This window comes from Scyliorhinus torazame, chromosome 9, assembly GCF_047496885.1.
Source record: "Scyliorhinus torazame isolate Kashiwa2021f chromosome 9, sScyTor2.1, whole genome shotgun sequence".
Taxonomy (NCBI): domain Eukaryota; kingdom Metazoa; phylum Chordata; class Chondrichthyes; order Carcharhiniformes; family Scyliorhinidae; genus Scyliorhinus; species Scyliorhinus torazame.
Genome location: NC_092715.1, coordinates 193343796 through 193362287, shown reverse-complemented (window position 1 = coordinate 193362287; position 18492 = coordinate 193343796).

Sequence of the window (18492 nt, the reverse complement as noted above, 5' to 3'; positions counted from 1 at the left end):
CTCCATTCCCATGTAATTGGCTTTGTTTAAGATTAAGATTTTTGTTAATGATTGGAGTATGTAATTTTGAAACTTAATGTGGTATTCAATTGTATTATGATCACTATTTTGCATAATGAAATTCGGCATGTCCACATTAACCCTTGATGCACGATCAATGACTACTAAAGCGAGGTTGTAGTCCAACTGAAGGCTTTAATGAGCTAGATGTTTCCCACAGCAGCTCAGGTGCAGAAAGAAGGCTGCTGGGGTGGCATGGGCTCTTATACCCCGCCTTGCAGGGCAGAGCTACCATACAGCTTGACCAATGGGAAACATACTATATCGACCAATGGTGTTCCAGCATTACTAGGTACCGTAATACCTCTACACAGACTACCACATTCACCCCCTGTTAAAAAAGAGTCCGGTGGGGGTGGTGGCTTGGTATTACAACATTGTAACGTGGTACAAGTTATAGTTATGGAGGTACCGTAATACCTCCATACAGCATTTTGTCTTATTGTCGTAACTATTTACAATTTTACAATTAACTATATACACTTTAAAATGAAGCAATCAGTCGATCGGGCCCCTGGTCGTCCTCTGTGATTGTTGAAGCTTTGGTGGTGACGCCGGTGGAGGCTCGGGCATCTGTGACTCCGGGAGCGTGGCCTCGATCTCTGTGGCCTAGACAGTGCTGGTGGGGAAGCTGATTGACCTGGGAAGGGAGCGTCTGTGGGGTGCGCCGGTGGGAGGGAGGGTGGGACTGGTGGCTGGGGTGTGCGTGGGGATCCGGCGGGTGCCAGGTCTCGTAGGGAGACCGTATCTTGTCGGCCGTCGGGGTATGCCACGTAGGCGTACTGGGGGTTAGCGTGGAGAAGTTGGATCCTCTCGACCAACGGGTCCGACTTGTGCGCCCGCACGTGTTTTCGGAGCAGGATGGGTCCGGGAGCTGCCAGCCAGGTCGGGAGCGAGGTCCCAGAGGAGGACTTCCTGGGGAAGACAAGGAGACGTTCGTGAGGTGTTTGGTCGGTCGTGGTACAAAGCAGTGATCGGATGGAGTGGAGGGCATCAGGGAGGACTTCCTGCCAGCGGGAGACTGGGAGATCCCTGGACCGTAGGGCCAGTAGGACGGTCTTCCAGACTGTTCCGTTCTCCCTCTCTACCTGTCCATTACCCGGGGGGGGGGTTGTAACTGGTCGTCCTGCTCGAGGCAATGCCCTTGCTGAGCAGGAATTGACTCAGTTCGTCGCTCATAAAGGAGGACCCCCTATCACTATGTATGTAGGCGGGGAAACCAAACAGCGTAAAGATGCTATGGAGGGCCTTGATGACGATGGTTGCGGTCATGTCGGGGCAGGGGTTGGCGAATGGGAACCGGGAGTACTCGTCAATCATGTTCAGGAAGTACATGGTGTGGTCGGTGGAGGGGCTGGGGCCTTTGAAGTCCATTATGAGGCGTTCAAAGGGACGGGAAGCCTTTATCAGGTGCCTTTTCTCTGGCCTGTAAAAGTGTGGTTTGCACTCCGTGCAGATTTGGCAATTCTTGGTGACTGTCCTGACCTCCTCGATGGAGTAGGGCAGGTTGCGGGTCTTGATAAAGTGGAATAAGCGAGTGACCCCCGGGTGGCAGAGGTCCACGTGGAGGGCTCGGAGACGGTCCACTTGTGCATTGGCACATGCACCGCAAGACAGGGCACCAGGAGGCTCGTTTAGCTTCCCGGGACGATACAAGATCTCACAGTTGTAGGTGGAGAGTTCGATCCTCCACCGTAAGATCTTATCGTTTTTTATCTTGCTCCGCTGTGCATTATCGAACATGAAGGCGACCGACCGTTGGTCAGTGAGGAGAGTGAATCTCCTGCCGGCCAGGTAATGCTTCCAATGCCACACAGCTTCTACTATGGCCTGGGCCTCCTTTTCGACTGAGGAGTGGCGGATTTCGGAAGCATGGAGGGTACGTGAGAAGAAGGCCACGGGTCTGCCCGCTTGGTTGTGGGTGGCCGCCAGAGCTACGTCGGACATGTCGCTCTCGACTTGGAAGGGGAGAGACTCGTCGATGGCGTGCATCGTGGCCTTTGCAATGTCTGCTTTGATGCAGCTGAAGGCCTGGCGGGCCTCTATCGACAGGGGAAAACTGTGGATTGGATCAGGGGACGGGCCTTGTCCGCATAGTTGGGGACCCACTGGGCATAGTAATAAAAAAAACCTAGGCAGCGCTTCAGGGCCTTGGAGCAGTAAGGGAGGGGAAACTCCATAAGGGGGCGCATGCGTTCAGGGTCGGGGCCTATAACTCCATTTTGCACTACGTAGACGACGATGGCTAGGCGGTCGGTGCGAAATATGCATTTATCCTTGTTATACGTAAGGTTAAGGATCTTTGCGGTCTGGAGGAATTTTCGGAGGTTGGTGTCGTGGTCCTGCTGGTCGTGTCCGCTGATGGTGACATTATCCGATATGGGAATGTTGCCCGTAAATCGTACCGGTCAACCATTCGGTCCATCTCGCGCTGGAAGACCGAGACTCTGTTAGTGACACCGAAGGGAACCCTTGAGAAGTGGTAGAGCCGCCCATCTGCCTCGAAGGCAGTGTACTTGCGGTCACTAGTGCGGATGGGGAGCTGGTGGGAGGCGGACTTAAGATCCACCGTGGCAAAAACCTTGTAATGCGCGATCCTGTTTACCAGGTCAGATATGCGGGGGAAAGGGTATGCCTCCAGCTGCGTAAACCTGTTGATGGTCTGACTTTAGTGGATGACCATCCTATGCTTCTCCCCGGTCTTTACCACCACTACTTGAGCTCTCCAGGGACTGTTGCTAGCTTCAATGACTCCTTCCCTCAGTAGCCGTAGGACCTCTGACCTAATAAAGATCTGATCCTGGGCATTGTCTCGGGGTCGGCCGCGGGGGGGTTCCATGCTGCCCAGGGGGCTGCCGCGCGGTCGGGGACGTAAGCACGGGCGTTTCGGGAGGCTACATCCAGGGAGCCGGCAAGGGCCCATGCCTCCTTGAGGCCTAGGGTGTCTTTCTCCAGCAATCGCTGGCGGATTTGGGAGGACAACATACTTGCAACAATAGCGTCCCGGATCAAAAGTTCTGTGTGGTCGCTCGCCGAAACTTGCGGGCAGCTGTAGTTTCTCCCCAACACCAGGAGCGCACGTCGAATTCTTCCAGCGATTCCCCAGGGATTTGTCGCCTCGTCGCTAGCCGATGTCGGGCGTAGACCTGGTTTACCGGGCGAATATAATGTCCTTTTAGCAGTTCCATTGCTGCGTCAACGTCGTCCGCATCCTCGATGAGGGTGTAAATTTCTGGGCCCACCCTCGATTGCAGGACTTGCAATTTCTGTTCTCCCATGGGTGTGTTTTCGGCCGTTCCGAGATATCCGTTAAAACACGCCAGCCAGAGCTTGAAGGTTGTCGCTGAGGTTGCCCCGTGGGGGCTGAGTTGCAGACTCTCCGGCTTGATTCGGAGCTCCATACTTTTAAATCTAGCTTATTAAATTGGTGCACGATCAATGACCACTAAAGCAAGGTTGTAGTCCAACTGAAGGCTTTAATAAGCTAGATGTTTCCCCCAGCAGCTCAGGTACAGAAAGAAGGCTGCTAGGGAGGCACGGGCTCTTATACCCCACCTTGCAGGGCGGAGCTACCATACAGCTTGACCAATTGGAAACATACAATATCTACCAATGGTGTTCCAGCATTACTAGGTACGTAATATCTCTACACAGATTACCACAACCCTCACCAACTTTTCAGATGCACCATAGAAAGCATCCTGTCTGGCTGCATTACAGCCTGGTATGGCAACTGCTCGGCCTAGGACCGCAAGAAACTTCAGAGAGTCGTGAACACCGCCCAGTCCATCATCCGAACCTGCCTCCCATCCATTGACTCCATCTACATCTCCCGCTGCCTGGGGAAAACGGGTAGCATAAACAAAGACCCCTCCCACCCGGCTTACTCACTCTTCCAACTTCTTCCATCGGGCAGGAGATACCAAAAGTCTGAGAACACGCACAAACAGACTCAAAAACAGCTTCTTTCCCGCTGTTACCAGACTACTAAACGACCCTCTTATGGACTGACCTCATTAACATTGCATCCTGTATGCTTCATCCGATGCCAGTGCTTATGTAGTTACATTGTGTACCTTGTGTTGCCCTATTATGTATTTTCTTTTATTCCCTTTTCTTCACATGTACTTAATGATCTGTTGAGCTGCTCGCAGAAAAATAATTTTCACTGTACCTCGGTACACGTGACAATAAACAAATCCAATCCAATCCAAGTAACCCTGCCTCATTGCAGCAAACTAGATCTAAAATAGCTTTATTGGGAGGTGGTTCGGTAACATATTGGGTGCGATCTTCTGGAACAATTTCCAAGTATTGTGGTGAGCGGGAATTGCTGCAAGTTTCCCAGTGCTAATCCCAGTGAAAGCCGCAATGTAATTCCACGTTAATTCGTCCATTTAAAGAGGCCGATTCACCGGGACTGGCTCGCCAGCCTCCCGCTAACAAGATCGAGCAGCATGTAAACTGCACTTGCTCAGCCAACCACAGCTGGCACACAATAATGGAGCCGAGGAGACCGGCCCCAAGATTCGGGGATGCTGACCTGGGGAGGCTCCTTGACGTGGTGGAGACCAGGAGGGATGTCCTGTTCCCCTGGGGGTCCCGGAGGATGAGCCACAGTGCAGCCAGTGCTGCCTGGGATGAAGCGGCAGCAGCATTTAGTTCGTACAGTATGGCCAAGTGGATTGACCAGCAGTGCAGGAAGAAGGTCAATGACGAAAGGCAGCACGGTAGCATTGTGGGTAGCACAATTGCTTCACAGCTCCAGGGTCCCAGGTTTGATTCCAGCTTGGGTCACTGTCTGTGCGGAGTCTGCACATCTACACCCGTGTGTGCGTGGGTTTCCTCCGGGTGCTCCGGTTTCCTCTCACAGTCCAAAGATGTGCAGGTTAGGTGGATTGGCCATGATAAATTGCCCTTAGTGTCCAAAATTGCCCTTAGTGCTGGGTGGGGTTACTGGGTTATGGGGATCGGGTGGAGGTGTTGACCTTGGGTGCTCTTTCCAAGACTCGATGGGCCGAATGGCCTCCTTCTGCACTGTAAATTCTATGATAATCTATGATGTACACCGGGCAGCACGAGTGAGTAGGCACCAATGCTCCCCACCACGCCCCAATGGAACACCCACCCGCCAACTCTCAAAGTGATCCCCAGCCCTCCCTCCCCCTCTCCCCCCAACCCCACCTTCACATCCCCTCTCCCACCACTGAACCACACGTATGGCTAACGCTGCTCTCTCTGTGCTTCTCAGGAAAAGCTCTCCCATAATCAGCGAGCGAGGGCCTAGATTGGCGGTGGGGTGCCAGACTTGAGAATCCTCACCTCCTTCGAAGAGTGGGCTCTGGAGGTGACCAGTGTGGCCAAGGACAGGGCAGTCACCGACACAGAGGCTGGCGGACGCCCAGAAGTGAGGAACCACTGGGCCCCACTCGGAGGACCTGTCAAACCTGAATAGTGATTGCTTTGCCGACTGATCCAAACCTCCCACTGACCACATGTCCATTCTCCTGCAGACCCTCCAGCAGACGGCGTCGGCCCACCTTGGGTGGCCCCCTCTCCTGACACCGAGGAGAACATCTCAGAGGAGAGCTCCGAGGCTGCCACCATAATGGTCGGGGCCCAGCTGTCATCCCCACCCTCCACCAGCACAGATGCACAGATCTTGGTGGGACATGTTAGTGGGCAGGCTCCTGGGGCACAATCTGGTGAGCACCACGCTGCTGCTGATGTACATCAGGTGGAGGCAGGAACCCCCAGGCTAAGCAGTAGTTGGAGGTCTGCTGGATCCCAGGATCCCAGCATCCCGCTGGGTCCTGCCGTGTTGGGTGTTCCGATACACAAACGAACCAACACGGTTGCAGATGGTACAACTCTGTTTTATTATTCCGTACAATAATAACTATTAACTTCTGGCTGTGGTTCGTTCTTTACCCTTTAACCTGTGGACCCAGCCCTAGCACTATCTTTGTGAGGCACTCAACACATGGTCTATGTCTGAGTGGCACGCTGTGAGCTCTGTGCTCTGAGCTATCTCCTGGCAGAATGAGCAGGAACTGTGATGTTCCCTGTTTTATAGTGCGTGTGCTCTCACTGGTGATTGGCTGTGATGTTGTGTGTGTGTTGGTTGCTCCATCTACCTGTCCATCAGTGTGTGTGTGATTGCACCATGATATGCTGATGTGGATATCATGACATCCCCCCTTTTCACAAAGATATGTGCTACATGGTAATAAATATTGGTGTGTACTGAGTGCATCTGAGTATGTGTGTGCAATATTTACAACATGTGCATGAGACTAAACTATATACAGAGGAAGGTGTCAGGTGCAACATAGCCACGAGGTTGCACCACAAACAAAACAAGTGCAATCATCAAATATCGAAAGAGAACTCCTGGAACGACAAGAAAGAAACACGTTAACATTATTGCACAACAAATTAGTGAGTCCAATGTGCAAACAGGCTCATAAGTTCAGTCTATTAGGTGGGCGACGAATTCGGGTTGACCGCCTCAAGGGTGGGTCAGGATCCACCGGCTGAGGAATGGGCCTGGCCACGGGCGAGAGAGGAGTAGGCAGAGTGGCAGGAAGCTCCACGAAGTCGACATCAGGGACAACAGGAGGGCGTGGCTCCGGTGCATGATCACGTAGCGAGGGCAGAAGCAGCCGAAGGGCTCGCCGATTACGCCGGCGAATGGAGCCATCAGGCATGCGAACCAGGAACGGACGGGGAGCCACGCAGCGGAGAACATCGGCGGTTGCCGACCAGCCACCCTCTGGTAGGGTATGCGGACGTTGTCTCCAGGAGCCAAGGCAGGAAGATCAGTTGACCGAGTGTCATGTGCCACCTTCTGCTGAGCACGCTGCTGTCGCATCCTTTGCAGTACTGGAGCCTGGTCGGGTTTAGGAACATGAATGGACGGCACAGTGGTCCTGAGGGCGCGACCCATCAACAGCTGGGCTGGCGAGAGGCCTGTGGACAGTGGGGACGAGCGATAGGCCAGCAGGGCCAAATAGAAGTCAGATCCGGCATCAGCAGCCTTGCAGAGGAGCCGCTTCACGATATGGACGCCCTTTTCCGCCTTGCCATTCAACTGGTGATGCAAAGGGCTGGGCATCAGATGTGTGAAGCCGTATGAAGCGGCAAAAGAAGACCATTCTTGGCTCGCAAAACAAGGCCCGTTGACGGTAAGCGGAATTCCATGGCGAGCGAAGGTTTCTTTGCATGCTCTGAAGACAGCTGATGATGTCAAGTCGTGCAGGCGTATGACCTCCGGATAATTGGAAAAATAGTCAATTATCATGACGTAGTCCCTGCCGAGCGCATGGAAGAGGTCCACACCCACCTTTGCCCAGGGGGACGTTACCAACTCATGGGGCTGAAGTGCCTCAGGGGGTTGCGCCGGCAGGTGGGGCAGTTGATTACCATGTTGGCGATGTCGTCGCTGATGCCCGGCCAGTACACAGCTTCTCAGGCCCTCCGCCTGCACTTTTCAATCCCAAGATGGCCTTCGTGCAATTGTTCGAGGTCAAGCCGGTGCATGCTGTGTGGGATCACAATCCGGTCCAACTTTAGGAGGACACCATCAAGGACGGCCAAGTCGTCCCGGACATTGTAGAATTGTGGGCACTGCCCCTTGAGCCACCCTTCCATCATGTGGCACATCACACGTTGTAGAAGGGAGTCAGCCGCAGTCTCACGGCGAATGTGGGCCAGACGTGTATCAGTAGCCGGCAGACTGGCCGATGTGAAGACTACTTGTGCGTCGACCTGACAAACGAACCCCTCCAATTCGGGCGGTGTGCCCCCTGCTCTGGACAGGGCATCCGCGATGATGAGGTCCTTTCCTGGGGTGTAGACAAGTTGGAAGTCGTATCTCCGGAGCTTGAGCAAAATGCGCTGGAGGCGAGGGGGTCATCTCGTTGAGATCCTTCTGAATGATGCCAGGGGGCGATGGTCGGTCTCCCCAGTGAACTGCGGAAGACCATACACATAGTCGTGGAATTTATCAATGCCGGTTAACAAACCCAGGCACTCCTTTTCAATCTGCACATAGCGCTGTTCTGTGGGGTTCATGGCCCACGGGGCATAGGCGACCGGGGCCCATGATGCAGTGTTGTCCCGTTGCAGGAGTACCGCCCCAATGCCGGACTGGCTGGCATCAGTCGAAATCTTTGTGTCCCGAGTAGTGTAGAAGAACGCCAATACCGGGGCGGTGGTGAGCTTAATCTTGAGCTCCTCCCATTCCTTCTGGTGTGCGGGCAGCCACTGGAATTCCGTAGTCTTCTTGACCAGGTGGCGAAGAGCCGTTGTGTGCGAGGCAAGGTTGGGAATAAACTTCCCCAGGAAGTTTACCATCCCGAGAAAGCGTAGCACTGCCTTCTTGTCTGCCGGCTGCGGCATGGCTGCAATAGCTGCCACTTTGTTGGCATCCGGACTCACCCCTGACTGGGATATGTGGTCCCCCAGAAACTTTAGCTCAGTTTGGCCAAAAGAGCACTTGGCTCGGTTGAGGCGCTGGCTGTGATCTTGTATACGTGCAAAGACACGCTGGAGATGACTGATGCGCTCCCGTGGTGTGGTGGACCAGATGATGACGTCGTCAACATAGACGCGCACCCCTTCGATGCCCTCCATCATCTGTTCCATGATGCGGTGAAACACCTCGGATGCCGAGATGATGCCAAACGGCATCCTATTGTAGCAGTATCTGCCAAAGGGAGTGTGGAAGGTGCACAGCTTCCTGCTGGACTGATCCAGCTGAATCTGCCAAAAACCCTTTGAGGCATCAGGCTTGGTGAAAATATTAGCCCGGGCCATTTCGCTCGTGATTTCTTCCCGTTTGGTTATGGGGTAGTGTTCCCTCATGATGTTATTGTTCAGGTCTTTCGGGTCGATGCAGATCCGGATTTCACCAGAGGGCTTTTTTACGCACACCATGGAGCTGACCCATGGCGTTGGCTCCGTGACCCGGGAAAGCACTCCTTGGTCCTGCAGATCCTGCAGCTGCTACTTGAGGCGGTCCTTGAGTGGTGCTGGGACATGTTAATATGAATATCATGAAAGGTCCCAGCCTGATGCTGAGCCTCTAAAACTGGGTTACCTGGAGCTGATGGAGACGTAAGGGAGTGGCCGGGACATTCAGAGGGAGATGGCTGCGTCACTCCAGCAGATCCATAGCCTCTTTGAGGAGTCCCAGAGGCTATGGGCACAGGAGATGCCACCGCAATGAGTGGCACCGAGGCCAACACTGCTAGGGTGGCGACCGCAGTGGAAAGCCTGGAACACAACGTCAACAACCATGAAAGAAGGTGCACATGGCATTGCGCAGTCAGTGATGACCATGGCTGAGGGCCTCGGCAGAATGTCCGAATCGCTCGGGAATGTTACCCAGTACCAGACTGACCTTGATGAGATGCTGCGGGATATGTCCCGCTCTCAGATAGGAATGGCCAAGGCACTGCGGCATTTGTCCCAGTCGCAGCTGGTCATGGCTGAGTCACTACAGAGCATGTCCCAGTCACTGAGGAGCATCGCTAAGGGCGTCAACAGTATGGAGAACCGCCAGGGCAACTGGGGCTCGAACCAGCTGCCCCTTCGCCCCAAGATGAACCCCAGGGCCCTATGGGAACCGATTGGGAGGAAGAGGTGCTGGGTGCCAAACTGGCCCCGTCCATGGAGGGGCGATGGGGGCCACCAGCTCCCCCGAGTTCCACCCCTCTAATGAGGCCGCGCCTCGGGGTCAGCACACGGGACACAGCGGCACAGCTGCGCATGTGCCGCTGACAAGTGAGCCGGCGCCCACTGGACCCAGAGTCCCCAGAGTATGCCTGCCAGGGGCACTGAGGGCCACGGGACGAGGTAAGCAGCTGGCTGCCTCCACCTCAGATGTGCATCCTGGGGAAGCACCAAGACGTAGTGGTATAGCTAGGAGGGCCAGGCATGTTGAGCATCTCTGACGGAACCAAGGTAGGAGGGAGGGGTGGGGGACGAGGTGGCGGGAGGGGGTATGGTTGGGGGCTGGGGGGATTGGGTGGGCAGCACATTGGGGTATTGGGGTATTGTACAGTACATGAAACAACTTTTTCCACAACCATTACGATGCATCTGTCACTTTCGTCTGCAATGTGGGCTGAACCCCGGGCCCTTTGCCCATCTCTCCAGGCAAACCACCCCCCCTCCCCAGGTGGCGCACCCACACACACTCCGGTGTCCCATCCCCTGGGTGTCCCAATGTTACGTGTGTGGTGTTGTCCCCCGCAGTGTTCAAGCACAGTGTCCAGGTTTCATGGTGCAATTGGAATGCTAGACAAATCCCACATGCATCATGGCCCGCCCACTCACTGGAATCCACTTGGCATGTGTCAAGTGCTCACTTAACCAGGATTAGCGATAGCCTTCAGCCACGCAGCCAGAGGCCTTGGCAATTGGTGGGGGTTATTGGTGATCGGTGTGGCAGATGGGCAGGGACAAGGGTTGCCCCCAGAATGGGGTTGGGATCCAGGGGCTGGCATGGTGGTTCGTTGAGAGAATGCCCCCCCCCCCCAGTTGCTCCCCCAGCGCCTCCCTGCCACCCTCCCATTGCCGGGTTGGAGAATCCCCGGGCGGGGGGGAGCAGCGTGAATCCCGCCCTGCCACTCCCACGCTGGCTGCCATATTCTCCGTCGCCGGTTTTCGGGCGGGGGCGGGGATCACGCCATGCCGGTCGGGAGCCGTTGGCTGCTGCGGTCCTCTCGGGGGTGATGTGTTGGGGACTCTGGATCTGTGGAGACTGCGTTTACCTTAGCAGTAACATAGACAGGCTACCAACACTTGTAATAACACTCTATTTTGTTTAACGAAGAGCTGTTAAACATACTTGCACTGTGGGTCGACACTATGTTAGATTGACTGAAGACCTATGCCTAACCTGACCAGCCTATACTGCTAGCACATGGTGGATGTTTGTGCTACTGACTGCGGGCTCTGTCTATCTCAGAGGCTGCATCCCGAATGAGCGGGAAAACTAGTGCCCTCTGTTTTTCTCGTGACCGTGCCCTAACTGGTGATTGGCTGCTGTGTTGTGTGTGTTGATTGGTCTTGCAGTGTGTCAGTCAGTGTGTGTCTCTGCACCATCATATACTGGTGTGTATATTATGACAGGGGGCACGGGGGGATCCGACCCCGGGGGGGGTCCCACGGTGCATTGGCCCGCTATCGGGGTCCACCGATCTGCGGACGGGCCTGTGCCATGGGGACACTTCTTCCTTCCGCACCAGCCCCTGTAGGGCTCCATGGCTGGCACGGAGAAGACACCCCCTGCACATGTGCCAGAATACGCCGCCGGTCTGCGCATGTGCTGAACCATGCCTACCATGCAAAGTAGGCTAACTCGCGCAGCCCCTTTGGCGCCAGCTGGTGCGGCGCCAATCCCTCCAGCACCGGCCTAGCCCCCGGAAATGTGGAGAATTCCGCAACTTCCAGTTGGCGCGATGCCGGAGTGGTTTGCGCCGTTTTTTACACCGGCGTCGGGCCATTGCACTGATTCGGGAGAATCCCAACTCATGCCCCCACGCTGTCATGAAAACTGTGGCCACTTATGCCAGGAAAACTGGCATCAAAAGCTACATATTCACAGACCTGCAGGGGGCTAGCAGGGAACTGTCATGGAGCTCACAGCTCCAGCTGCAGATACTCCACACATCCCTCGCACATCCGGGTCAGAGGCCGCGCATGCGTACGGCGGTGGCCTCCAGCGGCCGCAACGTGCTCCATGGCGGACTCAGGCAGCGGAGCCGGGCCGCGGAAATAGTGCCCCCGATCGGCCGCACGAATGACCCGGACCGCCCGCTCAAAAATACCCCGGTCCCATATGAGCCCCCTCCCTGCCCTCCGAGTGGCCCACCCACAAGCATGGCGGCCACGGGCTGAGACTGCAGCCGTCATGCGTGTATCCCAAATGGCAGTCGGGAATTCGGCTGGTCGGGGGCGGAGAACAGCGGGGCGGGCCTCTGGCAATGGCCGCAGGTGGGGGATACGCGGTGCGGCGTACTCCCAAGTACCCCGATTTTCGGGGGCCGGAGAATCGAGGAACCGGCGCCGGTCCCGATTCCATGCATGGAACTGGATTCTCCGCCCCAGCGTCGGACGCAATTGCGGCGTTGGGGTGCGGAGAATCCAGCAGCCTATTTTCAAATGCTCTAACAGACATGAGCATGAGTGGAAAATGTTACAGGAAGCATTGACAACAGCTCCAATGCTGACATTTTGTGACCCGACAAAGAAGACAAAAACATCAACAGATGTGTCAAAAGATAATAATAATAATCGCTTATTGTCACAAACCGGCTTCAATGAGGTTACTGTGAAAAGCCCCTAGTCGCCACATTCTGGCACCTGTTTGGGGAGGCCGGTACAGGAATTGAACCCGCGCTGCTGGCATTGTTCTGTATTACGAGCTGGCTGTTTAGCCTACTGTGCTAAACCCAGGGAAATACCAGCCAGAACCTGCGCATGAATTTACAGATCTGGGTTTGCACAGTAGAGATTAATTTCAATATTGAATTGAGGCCTGTCCTAATTTTACTACAGCTAACATTAGGCTGCTGTCAAGGCCGCCTATAAAAAAAACATTTAAATAATTTAGTAGCAGCCTACAAACAACCATGCAAAGTAGGCAAATATCTGCTAAGTTGATTATTTTAGGCCTATAAAACGTTAATTTTTACCCTTTGGTAACATGCACTTATAGGAGGCCTGACATTGCTCGAGTTTGAAGCACGAGTGAATCAAAGGTGTCCACTGCATCTCATGAAAAACCATTGAACCTTCACCATGAAAAAAACTTTATGAAAATAGATTAAAAACCATCCATGAGTGGTTTCTGTGTGCGGTATTGAGTAGCAGAGATTGGAGCATTATTCAGAGTATAACATATCTGTCAGTTCAGCTTTGTTCTTGAAGTTCATGGTAATATTTCAATTCCTGGATCTTTTATTTTGCTGTTAGAAAACGCAGCCTTTTCATCTTCTCCCTTTATAAAGTGCAACAGTTGTGATAGTTCCTTGTATCAAGCTGTGAAGTAAAGTGCTTCAGTTCATTATCATACATAATGTTAACCCAAATTCATAATTTTGCTTTATCTAGACCATCTGTATTTCAAATGAGAAATGGGGCGCGATTTTACGGCCAAGTTGTGCCCGGAAGGCAGCTCTCAACAGGGTAGCATGGCCAATAGAAGTCGGGAGACACCGCTCCCGGGATCTACCAGGCTCCCAACACCTCACGAGATCTAACGCGATCTTGCGAGACGAAGCAATGTAAATCACGCGCATTGTGGATGGCATCACCTTTTAGCAAATCTACATATTAGAGCGAGACAGCTAGTTTCACTCTAATCTGCAGTTTCCCGAGGCACCCGAGGCGCTGGGATCTAACCCCTTCGCCTCGGAAACCTCAGGCAAGTACTGTTCTCCACAAACGGGAACTAGATGGAACAAAACTCATGTGGGTCTCCCAGGGGATCAGAAGCGCTGTGTGCATACCCTTTGGGCAGGGTGGTACTGTTGCCAATTTAATGGAATACAATCCCACCAGCGTCACCAATAATGTGGGTATTTTTATTTATCCCGGTGAACCACAAGTCTTTCTCTTATATCGGTCAAATGACCACACCACCAGTTAGTCAGTTCAAAAGATGGTTTATCTACACACACAAGAATTACTTTGACATGCAAACACAAATCTACTTCGAGTTAAACTACACCTATCAGCTACAATAACCTATACTTAACTTCAGGGCGACTGGCACTGTGCAGATGGATCAGGGCTTTATCTTGATCTCACATGGCTGGTTTGAAGAAGTGGCTCTGTCTCTGCTGGGCTCTTCCATCAGGTAGTGATCGTTGGTCTTGAACTTGGCTGGCTGTTCCTGCTACAATTGGCTGACATGGGCTGGATCTAGAAGGGGCTGACACAGGCCAGGTCCAAAAGAGACAGAACACATGGCCGTGTCCCCTTTTATCCCTCTGGGATTTCGCGCTCTTTGGGGCAGTCCTTGATCTTGGACCCAATAGTTCGACAGGGCTCTGATCACTGCCTTCGATTTTGGCCAATAAAAGGGCGGGTGCCTTGGTGGCTGGGCGGGTCCTTAGCGGTCATTGACCTTGGCAGTTGGGCTCTCTGAGTAAAGGGAGTGGCGCCGATCAGTCTGTGGCTGTACCGGTTTCTTGATTGGAGTCCTATTGTTCTGGGGAACGGGCCATTAAAATGCAAACGAGCGGGGGTTTCGATCAGGTCTAGCAACCTGCGTTTCAAATACACAGAAGTTCTGTATCTGTCTGAGTCCTGGGTTGGCCATAATTCCCATGGTCCTTTGCAGGTGGCCATCTCAGATGGCTACAGTACCCTAGCACTGCTGGTGCCACCAGACACCCTGGCTGTGCCAGCTGGATATCCTAGCCATGCCACCGGGGTGCCAGCCTGGCACAGCCAAGGTGCCCAGGTGGCACTGCCAGCTGACAGGGGCATTGCCAGGGTGCCAGGTTAGCACTGTCAAGGTACCAAGCTGGCATTATTTGCACGGTGATGATCGGACTGGGGGTGCCCTGCATGGGTGTTGAGGGGGGTGCGGAGTTGGCCGGGGAACCTCCCATAATGCGTTTGGGGGGGGATAGGGAATCGTATCGGGGCTCCAGAAATCTGGATGCCTTTGGAGCTCCTCAGTGCACAAACCGGGGCTACATGCGGCCTCAGCCATGTGTTCCTGCTGAGGCCCCCAATCTAACGTGAGTGCCATATTATAGTGTTCTGTTTCTTGGCACTGTGAGCACCTGTAAACTCACGGCTACATGCACTGGCTATGGAGCTTTGTTCCCATTTAGTTAAATCACGCCCATGTTCTCTGTTTCTTTATTTTATAAAGAATAAGGGGTGGCATTCTCCGTCCCGGGACGGTTGGATCAGGTTCCCTGATTGGCCGGAGAATTGAGTGTCGGGGCAAAATCGGGACTTATGCCAAGCGCCAAACTGGCCGCAATACTCCAACCACCCACTGGCAGCGAGAACAAAGTCCTCGCCACACACCAGCGAGAGCATGTAAATAAATGCCCCGTTTAGTGGGCCCGGCGCACTATGTTTCGGCCTTCTGTGATTCATTTTAGATTTGTTTGTTGTCACATGTACCGAGGTATGTGAAAAGTATTTTTCTGCGTGCAGCTCAAACAGATCATTTATGAAAATAAAATAAAATACATAATAGGGCAACACAAGGTACACATTGTAAATACCTAGATACCGGCATACCTAGACTCCGGATACCTAGACTTCGGTCTCCGCGGCCGGGAATTCCGTGGGGGTAGATCACTTGCGGTCTCTACCTGCATAGTCCTGGTGTGGTGGACCTCGCTGTGGGCCAAGGGGGCAATGGTTGCCCTCAAGGCCCACCACGAGGTCCACATTTCCAGGGCCACATTGGTAGAGACCATCCGAGCCCATCTGAGGGCCAACCCCTCACCAATAATGCACTGCCTGACCATGCCTTCTCTACCAGAATCTCCCTCCCCCCCCCCCCCCCCCCCCCCCCACAGAGACTGCTGTATTAGGGGAACCCCCCAGGGACCTCTGTAGTAGGGGGACCCCCTCACAGGGACCCCTATAATAGGGAGACCCCCCCAGGGACCTCTGTAATATCAAAGAGAGGTAAGTGCAGTGAAATCACACGCTTGAGTAATTGGAATGCATTTATTGCTTGGAATGTACTTACCTCCCTTTGGTGTGGTCAGTGTGATCGGGATTCCATCACTTAGGCTGCTGGATCTGTGGGGCCCAGACACAGGTCACAGCTGCTCTCCTTTCAGGAATGGAGACATGGAGCTGCAAAGTAAGTGTTACAGCTATAATTCTTCTCACTGCCCCTGCTTGGACTGCTCTCTAGCTTCCTGACAGGGGTCTCTTTTCTGGGGAGTGGAGCCGTGTGTGCAGGGGTTTGAGGGGGGTCCCTTTGGGCAGGTGGTTTTGATGAAGTCCCCCTATTATAGGGGTACCTGCAGGATTTGGGGGGGGAGTCACCCTATTACAGCGGTCCCTGTTGGGGATCTTCTTATTGCAGGGACCCCTGTGGGGTGTCTCATTATTACAGGGGCCCCTGAGGAGTCAGGTCAGCTCAGGTCATGCCCATACTTGGGAGTGGGGGGGGGGGCACCCAGGCATTCCGGATGGGGAGACAGCGGTGCAGGGTGTGGGGCAGATTTGCGGTGCTGGGGTGGCCGGCCGTGGGACCTCGCTATCGGGTCGCCCGCTCATGGTGGTGGTCCGATAGCGGGATTCCCCCGGGAATCTCTCATATTCACACCCGTGGAACGCTGAATTGCATCCCGCTTTCCGACAGCAAGGGGATTGTAAAACTGGTGCAATTTAGATCCGGCGGGAGAACATTCCCCCCAAATGGAGAATCCTCCCCAAGGTAGAATTATATAATAATTTAGGTGTTACACCTAAATGCACAAGCAGACATTTGTCTGAATCCCTGGTTCTGTTATGGTTGTGTAGCTCTCTCCAGAATACTCAGTTTCCTGTACATTAATGTGAAATTTCCTTTAAAAAACAAGCAGCACCATGAAAATCAAGGGTTCAATTCAGCGACTACGTTGTGCCTGGTGCTGATCCGGGCACAACGGGTGAATCAAGCACGAGCCTCAAATCTACTGAATCGTAGCTGGGTCAGAGGGCTTGATTCCCAGTGGGTCAGAATGGATGAGAGTTTGTGCTGGCAGTTGGGATTGAAAGCACTAGCAACAGCGCCGCTCCCGATGGCCCCGGGGAAGTACTCAGGGAGTCCGGTAATAATAGATTCATTGAGAATTTAGAGGCAGTTTCGCCAACACTTCAGGTTGGGGGCAGGGTCAAGGGAAATGCCGATTCGGGGCAACCACAGATTTGAGCCAGGGAAGTGGGATGGAAATTTTCAGAAATGGGAGGAGAAGGGGATTAAGACACGAAAAGATTTGTTTCTTAGTGGTCGGTTTGCAAGATTGAAGCAGCTGGAAGCGAAGTATGGGCTGGAGCAGGGGGAAATGTTTAGATACATGCAGGTTCGGGATTTTGCCAGAAAGGAGACACAGAACTTCCCGGAGGAGCTGGCCTCCACATTGCTGGAGGAGGTGCTGACGACAGGGGGACTGAAGAAGGGGGTAGTGTCAGCGGTATACGGAGCTATTTTGGAAGAGGAGAATGTGGTGTTGGGCGTTCTGACACACAGATGAGTCAACACAGTTGTGTTTGGTACAACGCTGTTTTATTCAAACTTACTATCTACAGTTTTGTCTTGATACTCTGCACGTGGGGACTCCCTGTCTGTGATGTTAAAACAGGTCTTGTCGTTGTCCTTGTCCCCAGATCTACTGCCCACCAGGTGTCGTGTTTGTCCTTTTATACTGTCCCTGTCTTTGTCTGTGATTGGTTGTGGTGTTGTGTGTTCTGATTTGTCTGTTGGTGTGTCTATCATGATGTGTGTGTTTGAATATCATGACATCCCCCCTTTTTACAAAGATATGTGCGTACGTGGTTATAAATATAATCGTGTCGTGAGTGCATCTAAGAGTGTGTGTGTGTGTTGTGTACAGCATGTGCATATGACGGAACTATTTACATGGGGCGATGTCGGGTGCGTCATGCTAACGAGGTTGTACCATAACAAAATATGAATGCGAAAAAAAACTTTGAATAGTGGTCCGGTCAAACGATATCTGGAACGATAAACAACAACAGGTTATAATACAGTAGTGTTTAACTTTTTAAACGTATGAACAATGTTATAAGTCCAGTCTAATGGGTGTGCGACGAATTCGGGTTGACCGCCTCAAGGGTGGGTCAAGAACCACCGGCTGATGTGCAAGCCTGGCCATGGGTGGCGATGGAAGGGGCGTGATCTGCGGCAGCTCCACGAAGTCATCCTCGGAAGCCTGTTGAGGATCCGGCGTGTGTGTACAGTGTGGCTGCGAGCATGGAAGTCGGCGAAGGGCGCATCGATTGCTGCGACGCACTGAACCATCCGGCATGCGTATCAGGAACGAGCGGGGAGCCACACGTCGGAGAACGTCGGCCGGTGCTGACCAGCCACCATGCGGTAGATGGATGCGTACTTTGTCTCCGGAGGGCAGGGGGGGAAGGTCCGTCGCCCGTGTGTCGTACAGACTCTTCTGGCGATCACGCTGCATTTGCATCTTACGAAGAACCGTATCATGGTCCGTTGTTGGTGCCAGGATGGATGGCACCGTCGTCCTGAGGGAGCGACCCATCAGGAGCTGTGCTGGCGAGAGACCCGTGGCTAGCGGGGCCGATTGATAGGCCAGCAGGGCGAGGTTAAAGTCCGATCCAGCAGCAGCTGCCTTGCAGAGGAGCCGCTTGGCAATGTGAACGCCCTTCTCTGCCTTCCCATTCGACTGTGGATGTAGA